This window comes from Macrotis lagotis, chromosome 2 (genome assembly GCF_037893015.1).
Source record: "Macrotis lagotis isolate mMagLag1 chromosome 2, bilby.v1.9.chrom.fasta, whole genome shotgun sequence".
NCBI lineage: Eukaryota > Metazoa > Chordata > Mammalia > Peramelemorphia > Peramelidae > Macrotis > Macrotis lagotis.
This window is the reverse complement of record NC_133659.1, coordinates 226,677,900-226,693,724: the sequence shown is the minus strand read 5'-3', so window position 1 is coordinate 226,693,724 and position 15,825 is coordinate 226,677,900. Positions and strand designations below refer to the sequence as shown.

General features: G+C 41.0%; 2 protein-coding genes across 6 annotated transcripts in view; one reads left to right on the top strand and one right to left on the bottom strand.

Moving 5' to 3' along the window:
• The window catches only part of CANT1 (calcium activated nucleotidase 1), a 34,276-nt gene extending 21,700 nt beyond the window's left edge, over window positions 1-12,576 (bottom strand). Inside the window, exon 1 of one of the 3 annotated variants that reach the window (XM_074225018.1) lies at window positions 12,469-12,576. The gene's annotated coding sequence lies outside the window, so the exon portion shown is untranslated. Of the gene's footprint in view, window positions 1-2,884; window positions 4,453-11,342; window positions 12,045-12,468 lie in introns of those variants that run through there. The other 2 variants (XM_074225016.1, XM_074225015.1) reach the window with 2 other exon arrangements.
• C1QTNF1 (C1q and TNF related 1) overlaps window positions 12,567-15,825 on the top strand; it is a 78,611-nt gene continuing 75,352 nt past the window's right edge. Inside the window, exons 1-2 of one of the 3 annotated variants that reach the window (XM_074225019.1) lie at window positions 12,567-12,793; window positions 12,898-13,192. The gene's annotated coding sequence lies outside the window, so the exon portion shown is untranslated. Of the gene's footprint in view, window positions 13,193-15,825 lie in introns of all 3 variants that reach the window. The other 2 variants (XM_074225020.1, XM_074225024.1) reach the window with 2 other exon arrangements.

Below are 15,825 nucleotides of genomic sequence, written 5' to 3'. Positions count from 1 at the left end.
CTGCTCTTGCTCAGCATCAGTTCATGAAAATCCCTCCAGGCTTCCCTGAATTCCCATCCCTCCAGGTTTCTAATAGAACAATAGTGTTCCATGACATACATACACCATGTTTGCTAAGCCATTCCCCAACTGAAGGACATTTATTTGATTTCTAGTTCTTTACCACCACAAACAGGGTTGCTATGAATATTTTTGTACAAGTGATGTTTTTACCCCTTTTCATCATCTCTTCAGGGTATACAGGCCCAGTAGTATTGCTGGATCAAAGGGTATGCACATTTTTGTTGCCCTTTGGGCATAGTTCCAGACTACTCTCCAGAAAGGTTGGATGAGTTCACAGCTCCACCAACAATGTATTAGTGTCCTAGATTTCCTACAACCCTTCCAACAATGATCATTGTCCTTTCTGGTCATATTGGCCAGTCTGAGAGGTGTGAGCCTTCTCTTCTGTCTCAATTCTTTAATTCATCCCTGATTATTTCCTCCTTTATTTCAATCTTTGATGATGAAGACCTTCTCACTATAATCAACACTTCTACATATCTACTTGATATTATTTCCTTCTATCTTCTCCAAAACGACTGTCCCCATTATCAGCGCCTGTCTCTTTCTTTAATTTTCCATCACTCCCAATTCATCCATTCCTTCCCTAGAGCCTACAAAGCAAGCCCAGTTTTCCTCTATTAAAAATAAACAAACACAAAAACACTTCACTTGGTTTTATCATTCCTGCTAGTGACTGTTCTACATTTTTCTTCCCTCTACAGTCAAATTCCTTGAGAAATCTATCTACACTCAGTGCCTCCCTCTATTCACTTCATCTTCTTCCCAATCTTATCACTCAACTGAAACTGCTCCCTCTAAAGTTCTAGATAATCTCTTAATTGTCAAATTTTACTCGAATTCTTAGATCCTTTTCCTTCTTGAACCTCTGACATTATTAACACTCTTTCTTCCTGGATATTCTCTGGGTTTTGTGACAGTAGTCTCTTCAACCTTTTTTTCTTTTACTTTTCTATTGGTTCCTTCTTAGTCTGGATCATCATTTTTATCATGTCCATGTCGGTATACCCAAGTCTGTGTCTTCCTGGCCAATAATAATTAGAATTTATATAGATCTGTAAGGTTTGCAAATATTATTGCATTTTATCCTCACAACAATCCTGGGAGGTAGGTACTATCATTCATATTCTGTAGGCAGTGGTGTCAAACAAATTGCTGAAGTCACAATGACTTAGGGTTTTGATGATGGATCTGAAGTCAAGCCTCCCCAACTCCAGGTCCAGAACTCTATCCAACAAAACACTAAACTTTTCAGTTTCCTCTTCTGGAAAACAAAGGGGTTGGACAATATGATCCATCAGGTCCTTTCTAGCTCTAAATTTAAGATTCTTCCATTAAACATGGCACAAAAATGTGAAAGGCTTACAGAACTCTGTGATGGAGTCAAATATGCCAACCAATGATTTCATGCAGATCTTGGGGAGCAGGTTCTAATAGGAGAATGGCTACAACAACTAGCAAGAAGATGAACTCAATGTTGCCAAACTTTGGACCATAAAATCATCTTGCTATCCAAAGGGATCCCAGACTATTCATTAATAAATTCCCAACAGTTGGGTAGGGGGCCCCTTAAAAAAAAAAATGAAACAATTGCACACAAACTACATAGAGATAAGATATGAGAACTGAATGTCTCAGTTTTATGAATTTAATTGCTGACTTTTTTCAATGGTGCTGGGAATTGAAACATTTACACATCATTTTGCCCTAAAACAAATTCCTCCCATACCATGCAGGAGCTAAACAATTCCCTTATAGAAAAATCCAATAGCCTTCATTCTTCCTTTAGCTGTTTCCTTGTGTCCTAAGAAAATACACTCCTCTAATAAATCATATTGGAAACTAATTCTTTTTCATCTATAACCACTCCAAAAAGCTTCAGTCATATTCCATCTATTTTGTTATCTGTAAGTACAAACTGTGAGGTTACCAAGTATACAACTTATGTGTATTTGATGCTAAAAAGGCTGGATCGGGTGGAATTGCTTGCATTTTTATTCAAAAAAGAACTTTAATGCCCATTTATGAACCACAAAGAAAGCACTGGAGCCTATGCCTGAGACTGGCAAAGTAGTTACAGAAAGAAAGGGACTAATCTAGAATTGTCCAACCTTGCCCACTTCCTTTAACCAACAAAATCACTCATTTATGTGTGATAACTACAAGAAATGTTTGCCCATATCACTATTCATCCTGATGGTTGTTTTCTCATTATCCAACAGCTCAACATTGAAAAAGATATTATCAAGGTGTGAAAGAATAAAACCATGGAGGAACATGGTCTGTCAAGTCCATCTCTCCAAGTGGGTCTAAATGAGGCCTTTTGCTAGCTAAGAAATCCCAGGGGACTAAAGTTCCACTGATGTCCTCTATAAATTGTGCAAAGTCTAAATACCAAATAATAACAAACATGGCAATAATAACTACAAGCAATGCAAACTCTCTAAGTTGTTCTGCAGTCTAATTCTCTCTCTACCACTTCATCAGGGAACTGTGTAATAAGCTCTCTTTTTTTCCACTCATATATGGGTTGGTTTCAGTTAAACTAGTATTTCTCTGTAAAAACAGGCCTAAAAAAACATATGATTATGGTCAGTTTGTAAAAACAGTTATTTTGAATAAATGTACTGGTCCAATTTTAAGATAATCACAACAGGTTCCTGGGAGACACAGAGCAAGCCAGGGAACAGTTTTTTATTTTCTCTAATGCACAGTGCTGATAACTACAAAAAAGATGCCACAATCCATCTCTTCTTTGCCTGAGAATGAAGCCACTTCTACAAAGGCTATGGAACAAAATGTATACTTGGAAACCACTTACCTTCATGGATCCAGAAGATTATCATCCAATTCTAAAAGCCCAGCAAATTAAAGTTTCTAGACTACTTGACTATCTTTCTGTCTCTCCCCACAGCAAGAGTTCTATAGTGTGGTGTGACAGGTGGCAGAACATTAGCTCTGCAGAAGCTAACCAAGAAAAGCTCCTCCCTTCCAGGATCTAGGCAGTGCCAGTGAAAGACATACATCATTAAGATAACAAGTGATAACAGCTCCAACTTCCTGCTTCCTCTAAAATATTGGCACATTCCTTCCATTCCTAGAAGAACTGCTTCAGTCTTAAAGGACAGATGACTTCTTTCTTTCATGGCCCCACTACACATGCTGACGTGTGTTGAAACACTTAAAGAGCCTAGAGCAGGCTAGTCTAAGCTTTTTATTCAGTTTTTTGCCAAAGAAATACTTCCCTATTGGGCAGCCAAAGAAAATTCTGTTGACTTTCTGAAAGTCCTTAGGAAGGGTGATGACAAATGCCAAGTGCCTCAAACCAAACAACTTTGCAAAAGCCCTCTTGACCAATCATCGTCAAAGAGATGTTCTGCTTTGGATTTGCCATAGCAAAGGTATTGCATTTAGAAATCCAAATTCAGAATGGTACTGGAGATTATTTGGGAGGGTAAGATTTAGAAAATAAGAATGACTGGTGAGTAAAAGCTGAGAATGAAATGAATTTTACCTTACAATATGTCACATGCTAGGCAAATGAATAGGATCCTTGGATAAGCAATATAAAGGATGATTTTGTTTTGTTCTAGTTCAGTTAATTTAATTACTGATGACAAGGCAATTAATATAATAGCAAGGTGCCAACAATCATTGATCACTTTATAGAAATGTGAACAATTTTCTCTGGGTGAATCAGAAAGGGCAATTTCCATTGGCTGATGCTGGATCTCCTCTGGTGATCTTCAAAGAAAGACTGGAATTTAAGAATACCTAGAAGGACCACAGACAACTGGGTGGCAATGTGGATAGTGCTGAGCCAAGAAGATTCATCTTCAAGAATTTAAATGTTGACTCCAGGGAAGTCAGTTAACCCTGTTTGCCTCAGTTGCTTATCTGTAAAATGATCTGGAGAAAGAAATAGCAAACCACTCCAGAATCTTGACCAAGAAATGCCCCCCTCCCCAATAAGGTAAGGAAGAGGTAGACATGATGCAACAGCAACTGAAGGAAGGATTGTGTAAGTTTTTATTGATGTACTTGGTTCTTCTGGTATTAAAAGGTAGATAGATCAAGTATAGGTCAGGAAAATTGTAAAGAAGTCTTTCATAAGGAAGAATGGATTTCTTTCATTCCACTCCCATCAGTCACAGAGTCTAGCAGGGGAGGTATTCCCTCAGAGGGAGAGGTCCCATCCAACAGTTGGAGAGCCAGTACCAGAGGTACAGTTTAGGGAGCAGAGGATACTTCAGACACTGCTATAGAGAGAAGTCACTTTTAAGAACTAAGACCTTTGGCAATAGAAAAGAACAAATTAAGGGCTAGAGAGTACTACTCCTGGCAACTGAAAGTCAAGATGTAAAAAGGAAACTGTTTTGGAGGGCTACCCATCTAGCAGAGACTCAAGGCCAGGGGTGGGGGGGGGGAGGGGGAGGGGGAGGGAAGGAGAGGGGCTGTTCTGTGAAGGCTTCATAGAAGAAAAAGGATTTTGAGGCCTGGTAGTATCAGTTCCCTAAACCACGTGATTATTGCTCTTGTCAGTCCATCACATCTGATTCTTCATGACCCTGTGGAGTTTTCCTGGCAAAGATATTGGAGTAGTTTGCCATTTCCTTCTTCAGTGGAATAAGGCAAACAGAGTTAAAGTGACTTTTCCTGGGTTACACAGTGAGTAAATGTCTGAACTGGATTTGAACTCAGGCCTTTCTGACCCCAGACCCAGAGTTCTACCCACAAGACATCTAGCTGCTCCTATGCATTTCTATTACTGTACTTTATCCCCACTCTTTCCATAGAAGCTATTTGATTTAAAGGAGAATGTAGTCCAGTTTTGTTTTGCTTTGTTTTGTTTTATGGGGATGGGGGAAAGCAGAATGTTCTGTAATTACTATTTGGACTATGCCATTTGGTCAATGTCTTTGCTAAGAGCTGTCTATTGATTTACTGTTAATGGGCAGCACAGTGGTAGGGACTGAGGAGCTATACTTCCAGTACCCCTGGAATGAGAAAGTAACATATATCCTCTCGATACTGAACCTACAAATACAAGTTGAGGAAGTTATCACAGAAGGGGTGTTATAATTCATTTTCTAGGCCCTTTTGGGGGGAGAAGCAGGCTGACTGCTTAGAAAAACAGGGAGAATTTCCATCTCTTTCCAATATTTTGATTTTATAATGGTTCATATAAATTATCATCTGTATAACCTGCCAATCTAGTGACATAGAGTTCAACTTTTCAAGTCTGGGACTGTGCTTGACAGCTTCACAATTAACATTTATATGTTTCATAAATAATAAATAACAGGCCTGTGGTCTGGTCAAAGTGGATGTCTAAGTGTGTATTATACTCCTCCTCATTCTTAGAAGAATTTTAGCAAACGGGTAATCTTATAAGTTACAAGTGGCTCCACAAAAGAACACTACCATATTTTGCCTAATTAAATTAAGACTGAAAATTGGGAAATAAAAACCTCCCACTGGAAACAAAATCATCATGTCCACAGTGGAAATCAGAACAAGTTATGAGCCTAATTTATTTTGCTTCCTTCCTTATTAGGAAAGCACAGTAATCATAAAATTACAATTTAAAAAAGATCTATCTCCATGGTCAGGGCAGCTAGGTGGCACAGTGGATAGAGAACTGACCTTGGATTCAGTAGGATAGGAGTTCAAATACAGCCTCAGACATTTGCCACTTACTAGCCATGTGACAAAGTCACTTAACTCTGATTGCCCCACATCCAGGGCCATCTCCAGTTATCCTGATCCTTATCTGGCCACTGGACCCAGATAGTTCTGGATGAGAAAGTAAGGCTGGTGACTTAGCACAGCACCCCCTCACTCAATTCTAATTCACATGCTTCCCTGATGTCATGGTCTTCTTTGAAAATGAAGGACAAACATTAATTAATCCAAAGTCATGTTTACATTTAACCAGTTCGTCTTTGGTTTCTCCATCCTAGTGGACAATGTCACCATAGCATCAACCCAACTAAACAAGATACTCTTGCCTACTCATCATTCTCAAATCCAGGCTCACATTATCTACTATGCATTATCATTAGGGTGGATTTCTTCTAGTCTTTTATTTTTTCCTTTCCTATCTCCCAAGCCTACCTACTCTCATTTCTAAATATGTCCAAATCAACTCATTCTTCAATTAACTACTCTCTAAAATAATTAACCCCAATTCTTGTACATTCATTTACATAATTGTGGTTTAGTCACTGCAAACCTTAAAATGCTATGTAAATGCATGCCATTATTATATTTTCTGTAATAATAATGTTTGTCCTTCATCTTCAAAAAAGACCATGACATCAGGGAGATGATGCCATGAGAAGCATATGACTTGGATTTGAGTGAGGAGGTGACTAGGCTAAGTCAACAGCCTCACTTTCTCCTCCAGAGCCATCTGGGTTCAGTCATGGGTCAGATATGAATCAGGGTTAAGTAACTTGCCCAAGGTCAAACAGCTAATAAGTGGCAAGTGTCTGAGGTCATATTTGAACTCCCATCCTCCTGAATCCAAGACCAGTGCTCTATCCACTGCACCACTTAGGTGCAGTATTTCTGCCATTGCAATATCGTCTGTCTTAGACTTTAAGCACTACCTTTCTGATACCATCTTCTGATGTTGTAGGAATCCACACTCATTAAAATAACAATCTAAAAACCACCCAGAAGAATGAAATGCAGATCAGGAGACATTAGATCTATTTAAATTGTAGGATTTTTAACAGTTACACATTTTAAAAATGTATTTTGTTTTAATCATCCAAGATCTGCTTTCTTACCCTCCCACCCCAATTCCCAACCTTCCAATGGAGATCACAAGAAAAATAAAACTCATTACAAAGTCAATTTATGGCCACACCCTAAAATTCTCATTCTTTTCCACCTTAAAGCTCTATAAATATTTTTGTTCCTTCTTAGAGTTTGTTTTACTTAGAACTAATCCCTCCCCTAATCTACTCTTCCTCTAATTCTTCCCTGCTTCTCCTCTTACAATCTTATTTCCCTAGTTATTGAAATGTATCTCTTTACTCAATTTTGTGTGATTTGGTGATTGCTGTCCTTCAAAGAAGACCATGACTTTAAATGATGACATGACATGCAAATTATTTGATTAAAGAGAGAAGAATGCTGTTTAAAGACATCCTTTTCACTGCCTGTTCCAGAACCAAGTGGCCTAATAGTAAAGGAAACAGGACTTCTGGTGTTGATGTGGACATGGAGGGAGGTCTTTAGATATAAGTCTTTCCTATATGATCAAGGTACCATGACATATATTAATGTTGGACAGAGCATCAGTATTTTTATGGCTACAGTACACAGTAAAGCTAACCTGTCTCTTGATAATTGTCAGTACAGTAATTTTATGGCAATAATCTTTCAACAGTAAGGTAAGGCTAACCTGTCTCAAGATGGTTTAATCATCAGTAAGGTAATATTTGGCAACAAGCTTTCAGCAGTAGGGAAAAGTTAATAAATGATGCAGAATAGCAATGAGGAGGCATTATTCCTGTGACACAAGAGGCAGTTTCCCAGGAAACCAATATCTTTGGGTGTTGGGGTGGGGGTGGGGGAATATGGCTGCAGAGCTGAGTAGAATAGACCAGGGCTGAGCTCTCACTAAAATGGAAAATCAAAATATATTGTCTATTGTTTCAATAAAAACTTTTAAAAGTAAGGTTGGACAGCCCCAGCAAAGATCATGGAGTACTGACAATTAAACAAGTTCAGTATTAGTGGGTGAACAATCCAAGGTTTGGTAAATTCTATATCACAATGATAGGAAAAGCCAACATCGAAAGATCAAAAAGTGTTATCTCTTAGAATGCTTGGCTGCCACAAGCCAGTTATCCCGATGGTAACTTTTCTGACATCACCTGCTTAAAATCTCAAAGATCAGAAGAAATGGAGACCCTGCTTGTACAGTCTATATTTTTACTGAAAATCAAGATCAAGCAAGTTTTTGCCTTTCTGCTCCACGGGAGGTCTCTGTCCCCTTGGGATCACCTTAGGTCACCTGCATTATTGTTTGACAGGTGTACCACCCCAGTCAATCTCCCCACCTGAAACAATTCCCAGAGTGGGATTAGTTATGCTCTACTGTAGAAAGCTTGTCAACAAATTTCCTTTCCTTCTTCGTATAGATGTCTACTTGTGCATTTTTATGAGATAAATTTTCCTAACCTCTCCCTCCCCCTACCCCAGTATATTATTTTCCCCCTCTCTTTCCAATCTTTTCTTAAAACCATTAAGACATTACAGAATCATTCCCAGCCCTCATCTGATTAGACTCTCTAAATGATCCCTGATGAAAGGGCTCAGAAGAGGACTCAAGTATCAGCTCCCCATATACGAATGTAAGCAGTATATCCTCATGATGTGTTTTGAAGCCCTCTATTTTATTAAAGATCCATTTTTTTTTTACCCTATAGCATTATATTCTCTTTCACTAAGTAATAACTTAGTGGGCATCCTTTGTCTTCTGGAATATCACGCTCCAAGTTTTCTGCTTCTTATAAAGAAGACTATAAGTCATGGTAGTTGATAAATCGTATGTAATCTTGACTGTGGCTTCTCAATACTTGAATTTTATATTTCTGACTTCTTGCAATATTTTTTCTTTGACCTGGAACAATTGCCGATGTTCCCTGGATTTCTATTTCTACTTTGCCCTTTGGTGTTAAGAAAGTTGGGTAGTTTTCTTTTAACATTTCTTGAAATATGATGTCTAGGCTATTTTATTGGTCATGACATTCAGATAGTCTAATAATTCTTAATTTCCCCTTCTCTATCAATTTCTAAGTGACTTGTTTTTTGCTTAGAGATATCTTATATTTTCCTCTATTTTTTCAATCTTTTTATTTTATTCTTGTTGCTTCATGGAGTCATTGGCTTCTATTTAGTCCATTCTAAAGTGTTTGTGGCTTGGGCAAGGATTTATACCTTTTGAGCTAAGCTGTTAATTCTTTTTCCAATTCTTTCTTCTGTAGCTTTTATTTCTCTTTCAATCTTTTCCTTTAAGCACTATGATTTCATGTATAAAAACTTTAAAAAAAAATTCTTGCTTCATCTCTCCTAGGAATTCTAGTTAGTTTGTGCCCAAGTTGTGTTTTTCTCTTGCAGAAGTTTTGGACGCATTTTCTTCTTTTGTGTTTGAATCTTGAGTGTCCTTGTCACCATAATGGTTTCTTATGGTGGGATTCTTTTTTGTTTCACCTTCTTCCAACTTACTTCCTGACTTTGAACTTGTTATTAGAGTCAGACTCTGCCAAACTTCTAGAGGACAGGCTTAGGTTGGTTCTGTTTTTGCTTTCTTATGGTATTGACTGTTGTGTTATTCCAGTCTTTCAGTGCTGCCCAAATGGTGTGGTCGAGGTCAATGTCTGATTGCTGTTATCATTCTGAACTGAGTTCTGAACTGAGTTCTGCACTTCAGATTTAGTTCTGAATAAGGATAGACTGTTGCTGGATTCTATCCCCATTGGCCAGCTGAAGAGCTCTGGAGGTTCAGAACTGCAGACCCTCTTTAGTCTAGATTCCTGCCTTATTTATTTTCAAACTGTGCTAGATACTAGAAGTGAGACCCTGCTCTGACATTAGGATTTGAGTCACACACTGTTTTTTTGTTGGTTCAGAACATCCTCTTTTCTCCATACAGGGTCCAAGGCCTTCCTACCTGGGATGACATTCTTCAGCACAAGTCCCTTTTTGCTCTCTGTGACCTAGAAGTAGGTAGAGGCTGACAAAGCTACCTGTTCCTATCTCAATGCCCTAAGGGTGCCTTTGCATGAGGGTCCTTCGATGCTCAGAGGTAAAGTGCTCCTGACCAAATCAAGTCCCTAGTGTACTCAGACCTCCCTATCTGAATTTCCAAGCCAAGATGGGCTGGACAAATGAATCACTGTGGTCTTTTTTGGATTTTCCCATCAGGACTTAGTCTGGTGTATTTTCTACATCTGTTTGGAAGTTTTTTTGGAGGGAAACATGTGGCACCACTTCTTACTATTCTGCCATTGTGGCTCCTTCTATGGGTATACATTTAACATTAAAATAAACACTGTAAAAAAAAGATAAGGCTGCGATTTCTTCTAATAAATAGAATTCTTTAGTAATCATTCAATATTTTTCCTACCAAACTAAAAAGTATTTGAAGGTCCATAAACTAATTTAACCAAAGAAAAATGCCTTTTGACAGTTGAAGTTATCCTTAGAAAGTGGGCAGTTATCTATTCACTTAAATATAACCATTAGAGCTCTCCAGCAGATTCTCAACTGTCCAATGAGTCAACAGAAATGGAATCACATAGAACTTAAGAACTATGAAAAATCTGAAAAAAAAACCCCATGTAATCCAATTCTCTCATTTTAAATATGGGGAAACAAGGACTTGAGGAGCTTAAGTCATTGGTCCTAGTTCTCTTAAAAAAAACAAACAAACCAATTACACCCCCCCCCCCCCCAGCTTTCTAGACTCCCAGGTGAGGACTCCTGACAACAACATAGAAACCTAAAAGGATAACCTCATATTCCTGCCCATATCACTGATTTATCATTTAATTTTTTTTTTTTGGCAAGGCAATGGGGTTAAAGTGACTTGCCCAAGGTTATATAGGTAGAAGTATCAAGAGTCTGAGACCAGATTTAAATTTAGGTGCACCTGACTCCAGGGCCAGTGCTCCTATATCACTAATTTATCTCAGTGTAACAGGCCAGTCTTAATTTCCTTAGGCCTTAGTTATTTTGGCTTTTGAAAGAAAAGAGAATATTAACTTTTATACACACTCACACAGTTCACCTGTGAGTTCTGACCAAGTTAATAACAGCCAAGTACTTTGAGGTTCAAATGAAAGGAAAACCTAAAATAAAAATACAAGTTGCAGGCAAGTAAGAATTTTAATAATTATAACTAGTATTTATATGGTGGTTTAGGGTTTGTAAAGTGCTTCACAAATATCCCATTCTATCCTCACAACCACCCTATCAGGTACTTTAATTTGCAGAAGAAGAAACTGAATCAGAGGAGATAACTTCCTTCACCAGAATTAGACAATAAGTCCGATAATAATGAACATTGGAAATATCCCTCAGAGTGAGTGGTATTTTCCTATAGGTTTCTGTTACCCTTCACTGTCATTTCCCATTATTAACATCTTGTATCAACATAACGGTTTTGTAAGTATGGTAAGAAGGGATATTATAAGAAAGGAAAGATTTAAATTTTGAAGGGAAGTGAAAGCTTTTGAATCTGACTGCAAAGCACTTACAAACATGTGGTTGAATTATGTCTGGGTCTAGAAAGTTGGGGAAGGAAACAGCCAAATGGTATCAACGCATAAACTTTTTTCCCCCTTGAGATGGACCGCCACCTAAATTAAGAATAATGTGGTAAATGGTCATGGATATTTTAAAAAAAATAACAGTAGACTGAAACGGGCAATTTTAATCTAAAACATTCCCTGGGGGGAGGAAGGGGGAAAGAGAATATGGTTCTGAATTTATTTTCCTAAGGGTGAGGTTCTCGCAAGCACAGTAGTAGCTTTCTGGAATTCTTTCACCTGAATGGTCTCTATTTGGGCAGCACTCTGCAGATAGGTTACTGCTAAGGCTGGACGCCGTGGAGAGTGGAATGATGCCGGCCCCTTCAATGCGCCTTTCAGCAGGAGTCCAAAGCATGAATAGAGGGCTCATTCACAGGGGAGAGACGCTGCTTGCTCTCGGGGGTCCGCACCGAGCAAGGTCTTAGGACACACTGTTCTGCAGAGGAGCTGGGGCTGCCCTCAGTGCCCGCAGCCAGCTCCGTCCGGATCCTTTGGGCAGTGCCCAGCAGCCCCAGGGAGAGGAGGGAGCGGCAGCGTGTGTAGTCTGCGCCGCTTGTCCGAGTCAGGTCCGTCCGGTTCCCCTGCGGCCACTAAGGCGCCCCTGTCCGGTCCCACCGGGCGGTCTTCGGGCTCTGGGGCCGGCTGGGCCGGGGGCCGCTCGGCTAAGCTGACTGGGGCAGGAGGGCACACGGGGCTGGGGGGAATGGCCGAAAAATGATGCGTTTCCTACAGCGGCTGGGAGAGAGGCTTCTGATGTGTCAAACGGGAGGAGGGTCCAGAGGGCAGCGCGGGGGCGCTCCGAGGCTGGCACTAGGGGGGAGGGCAGGACAAGGGGCCAGTGTGAGGGGGGCCACGCGGCTGCTGCCAAGTAAGTTAGTGGGTCCGGGGGGCGGGAAAAGTGCCAAGGCCGGGCGAGGGGGAGAGGAGGAGCGCGGGGGGCGGCAGCGAGGGACCCGACTGGGAGGTGCCAGCCTGGGGGAGCGGGCTGCGGGGTGGGGGAGGCGGGGAGCGCCCGGGGCGCGGTCGGAGCCGGCCGGCAGCCTGGCGGGGTGGCCGCGCCAGCGCCACTCACCCTTGTCGGTGCCAGCCTGGGCGGGGAGCGCGGCCGAGGACGGCGGGCCGGCGGCGGCGACCGGAGGAGGCTCGGACGATCCGCGCCGGAGCGGGCAGCAGGACGGGGCTGGCAAGTCCGCACTTCCGCCCCGCGCAGGCCTCGCCCCCTTTTCTGAAGAAACTACAACTCCCGAAAGGCTCTGCTCGGAGACTCCATTGGCGGAGAAGGGAAAGCTGCTGGGAATTGTAGTTCTCCGGACATTAAAGAGCAAGAAGCGAGAGAAAGGGGGTGCTCCGGCCGAGGAATGCCCGAAAGACGCGGGAGCGGGAAGACGATTCTCAAAGTATTGAGCTCTGCCCACCGTCTTATTCGTAGTTGAATTTGAGGGAGGGGCCTCTGGATTGAGACAGTCCTCTTCAGTTTGTGCCTCTTCCCCCACCTCCCCAGGTCAACTGATGGAAGTAACGGAGAGATGGCACTTTACCTGGAGCCTCCAGAGCGGTGGCGGGAGTGTCACTGGCTGACTGGTCCAGGGACGACCCACTCTTCGTGGCCCTTTCCTCCCCAAATGGAGACTGAGTGTGAGCTCCTCTCAGCAGAGGAGACAGCCAGCCGGGGATCGGGGTCCCAGCCCCTGAGAGGACAGGGAGGAGCCCGCCCTCCACTCCTCTGTGCTCCCCGTTAGGGTGGCCAAGGTGCCTTGCCTCCGAGTCCTCCTAGGAGAGAGCGCTTACTCCACCAGGTGAGTTGAGAGTTGGGAATGCAACTTGGAGTTGGGAAGAGTCATCCCTGGCTACGGGGGGCTGAACTGGGGAGAGGGACTGGCGCAAAAGCGGGGTGACCGGGGACAGCATCAGGGAATGGACCCTGACGTTCTGGGAGTGCTGGTTGCCTGGACCACTGTGCCTGCCTCCCTGCTGGACCTGGTCAAACTGGCACGGCTAGGTGACTCAGTAGATGGAGTCTCACCTTTCCTCAGTTCAAATTCAGCCTCACACACTCATTAGCTTGGCAAGTCACTTAATCCTGTTTGCCTCAGTTTCTTCATCTGTAAAATAAGCCGGAGTCAGAAAGAGTAAACCACTCTAGTAGTCTGCCAAGAAAACTCCAAATGAGGTCCCCAATAGAACTGAACAACAGCAACATGGGTTTACAGAGAAATATTTAATTACTCTTATTCTCAGCAATTCCATCTCAGTGAATGTCTGTGTTTTGAGCTAATTATATTTGCTATCTGTCTGTTAAAGATCAGCTCATCAGTAGAAACTTGAAATCTATAATTTTTTAAAATTGATTTATTATATTTTTTTCCAATTACACGTTATGAAAGTTTTTCAACATTCATCTATGCATATGCATATTCTTAAATTACATAATTTCCTTCCACCCTCACTCCCCCCCACCCCCAGCAGCAAATAGTCAGGTGAATATTGTAATACACATTTGTGTTAAACATGTTTACAGATTAATCATTTTTGGTATGAGGAATCAGGATTAGGAGAAAAGAAAGAAAACCATGGTATAGGAGAGAAATACATAAGAGAAATTTTTTTTAAAAAGTGAGTGTAGTAGGGCAGCTAGGTGGTGCAGTGGATAAAGCACCAGCCTTGGAGTCAGGAGTACCTGGGTTCAAATCCAATCTCAGACACTTAATAATTACCTAGCTGTGTGGCTTTGGGCAAGCCACTTAACCCTATTTGCCTTGCAAAAAAACCTAAAAATAAAAGTGAGTGTAGTGTTCAATCAGATTCTGAAGTTTTGTTTTGTTTTGTTTTGTTTTTCTTCTTCTGAATGTGGATAGCATTTTCCTAGCCAGTCTCTCTGAACTGCTGAGAGAAGCTGCATTCATCTAGGTTGATCAACTCACAGTATTGTTGTTAATGTGTACAATATTCTCTTGGCTCTGCTCCCTTCACTCAGCATCAGATCCTATAATTCATTCCATGCTTCTCTAGAGTCCAACTATTTATGGTTTCTATAGAAAAATAGTATTCATAACATTCATGTACCATAACTTGTTCAGCCAATCCCCAATTGATGGATATCCTCTCAATTTCTAATTCTTTACCACTACAAAAAGTGCTATGAATATTTTGAAACTTGTAGTGCTTGTCCCATTTTTATGATTTCTTCTGGATATAGGCCTAGTATTGGAATTGCTGGCTCAGAGGGTATGATCAGTTTTATTGCTCTTTGGGCACAGTTCCATATTGTTCTCCAGAATAGTTGGATCAGTTCACAGCATCACCAACAACACATTAATGTCCTCATTCTCCATAACCTCATTGATCAAACATTGATCAAAATCTATAATTTTAGAGGACCACCTTGAACTAGCCAGGAGGTGGTCACCCTCAGGATCAATCTTCAAGTTCAAATTGGGGGATGACCCCAGAATGAGTAGAACATCAAACAAACAAGGAAAATGACTCGAGGAGTTACTGATTAAAGTCAAAATACATTAGATTTCCCACTTCAAATGTAAAACTGTTTCCATGTTGAAATGATGATAGTAGTAGGGAAATTAATTCCATTCTGTTCTCATCCTACTCTTCCATCATGTTGCCTCAGTACTCCTCAGTGAACCACTAGAGATTTCATTGTTTGGGGATCTCCTTTCACAGGAGGTCACAATCTATCTTATTGGTTTTAGAAAACTGCCTGAAACTCAAGTAAGGTGAAGTCACTTGATTATGGTCACACAGTCAAGGAAAAACTTGAACACAGGTCTTCTTGATTCCAGGTATTACTCTTTATCAACTATCCCTGCTTCTTCTCCATAAAATGGTTTTAGGCAATTGGTTCCACAAGAGATCACAGAATTAGGAATCAGAGGACCTAAAATGAAATCCCATACATGCTACTATGTGACCCGAGTCAAATCACTCAATTTCTTGATCTCTGGGGCCCCATAGAAATTGTGTATTTCCATTTCCTCTTAGATGTTTCACAACTCAGTCTTCAATTCCACAACTTTTTGAATTGCACCCTGTGGGTTTGGGAAACTTCCTGCTGACTGCATAACTTTTCTGTAAAGTGCCATGGCCAGTGAGAGGAGAAAGAGAGAGAAATTCCCTCTTCTTCCCTAAGATGTAAAGACTGATTCTCAATAAAGAGATGGAATCTTCCTCATCCCCTGGCTTCATCCTGAAAAAATTACAAATAGAGCTTTTTAATGAGGAAAAGTGGCATAGTCATTAGCTTTCATTAGGGATTTAGAGTCTTCATACTTTTATTCCTAATTTAAAGATCATCTTATCTACCTTTGACTTCCTATGCTTGGTTCTGGACTGATCCTTGATCAATTTTCTTTCCCTTTTAGCCTAAAATTGAGCTCATGGAAACAGATGAGATGAAAAAAGGCAAGGGTGTGGA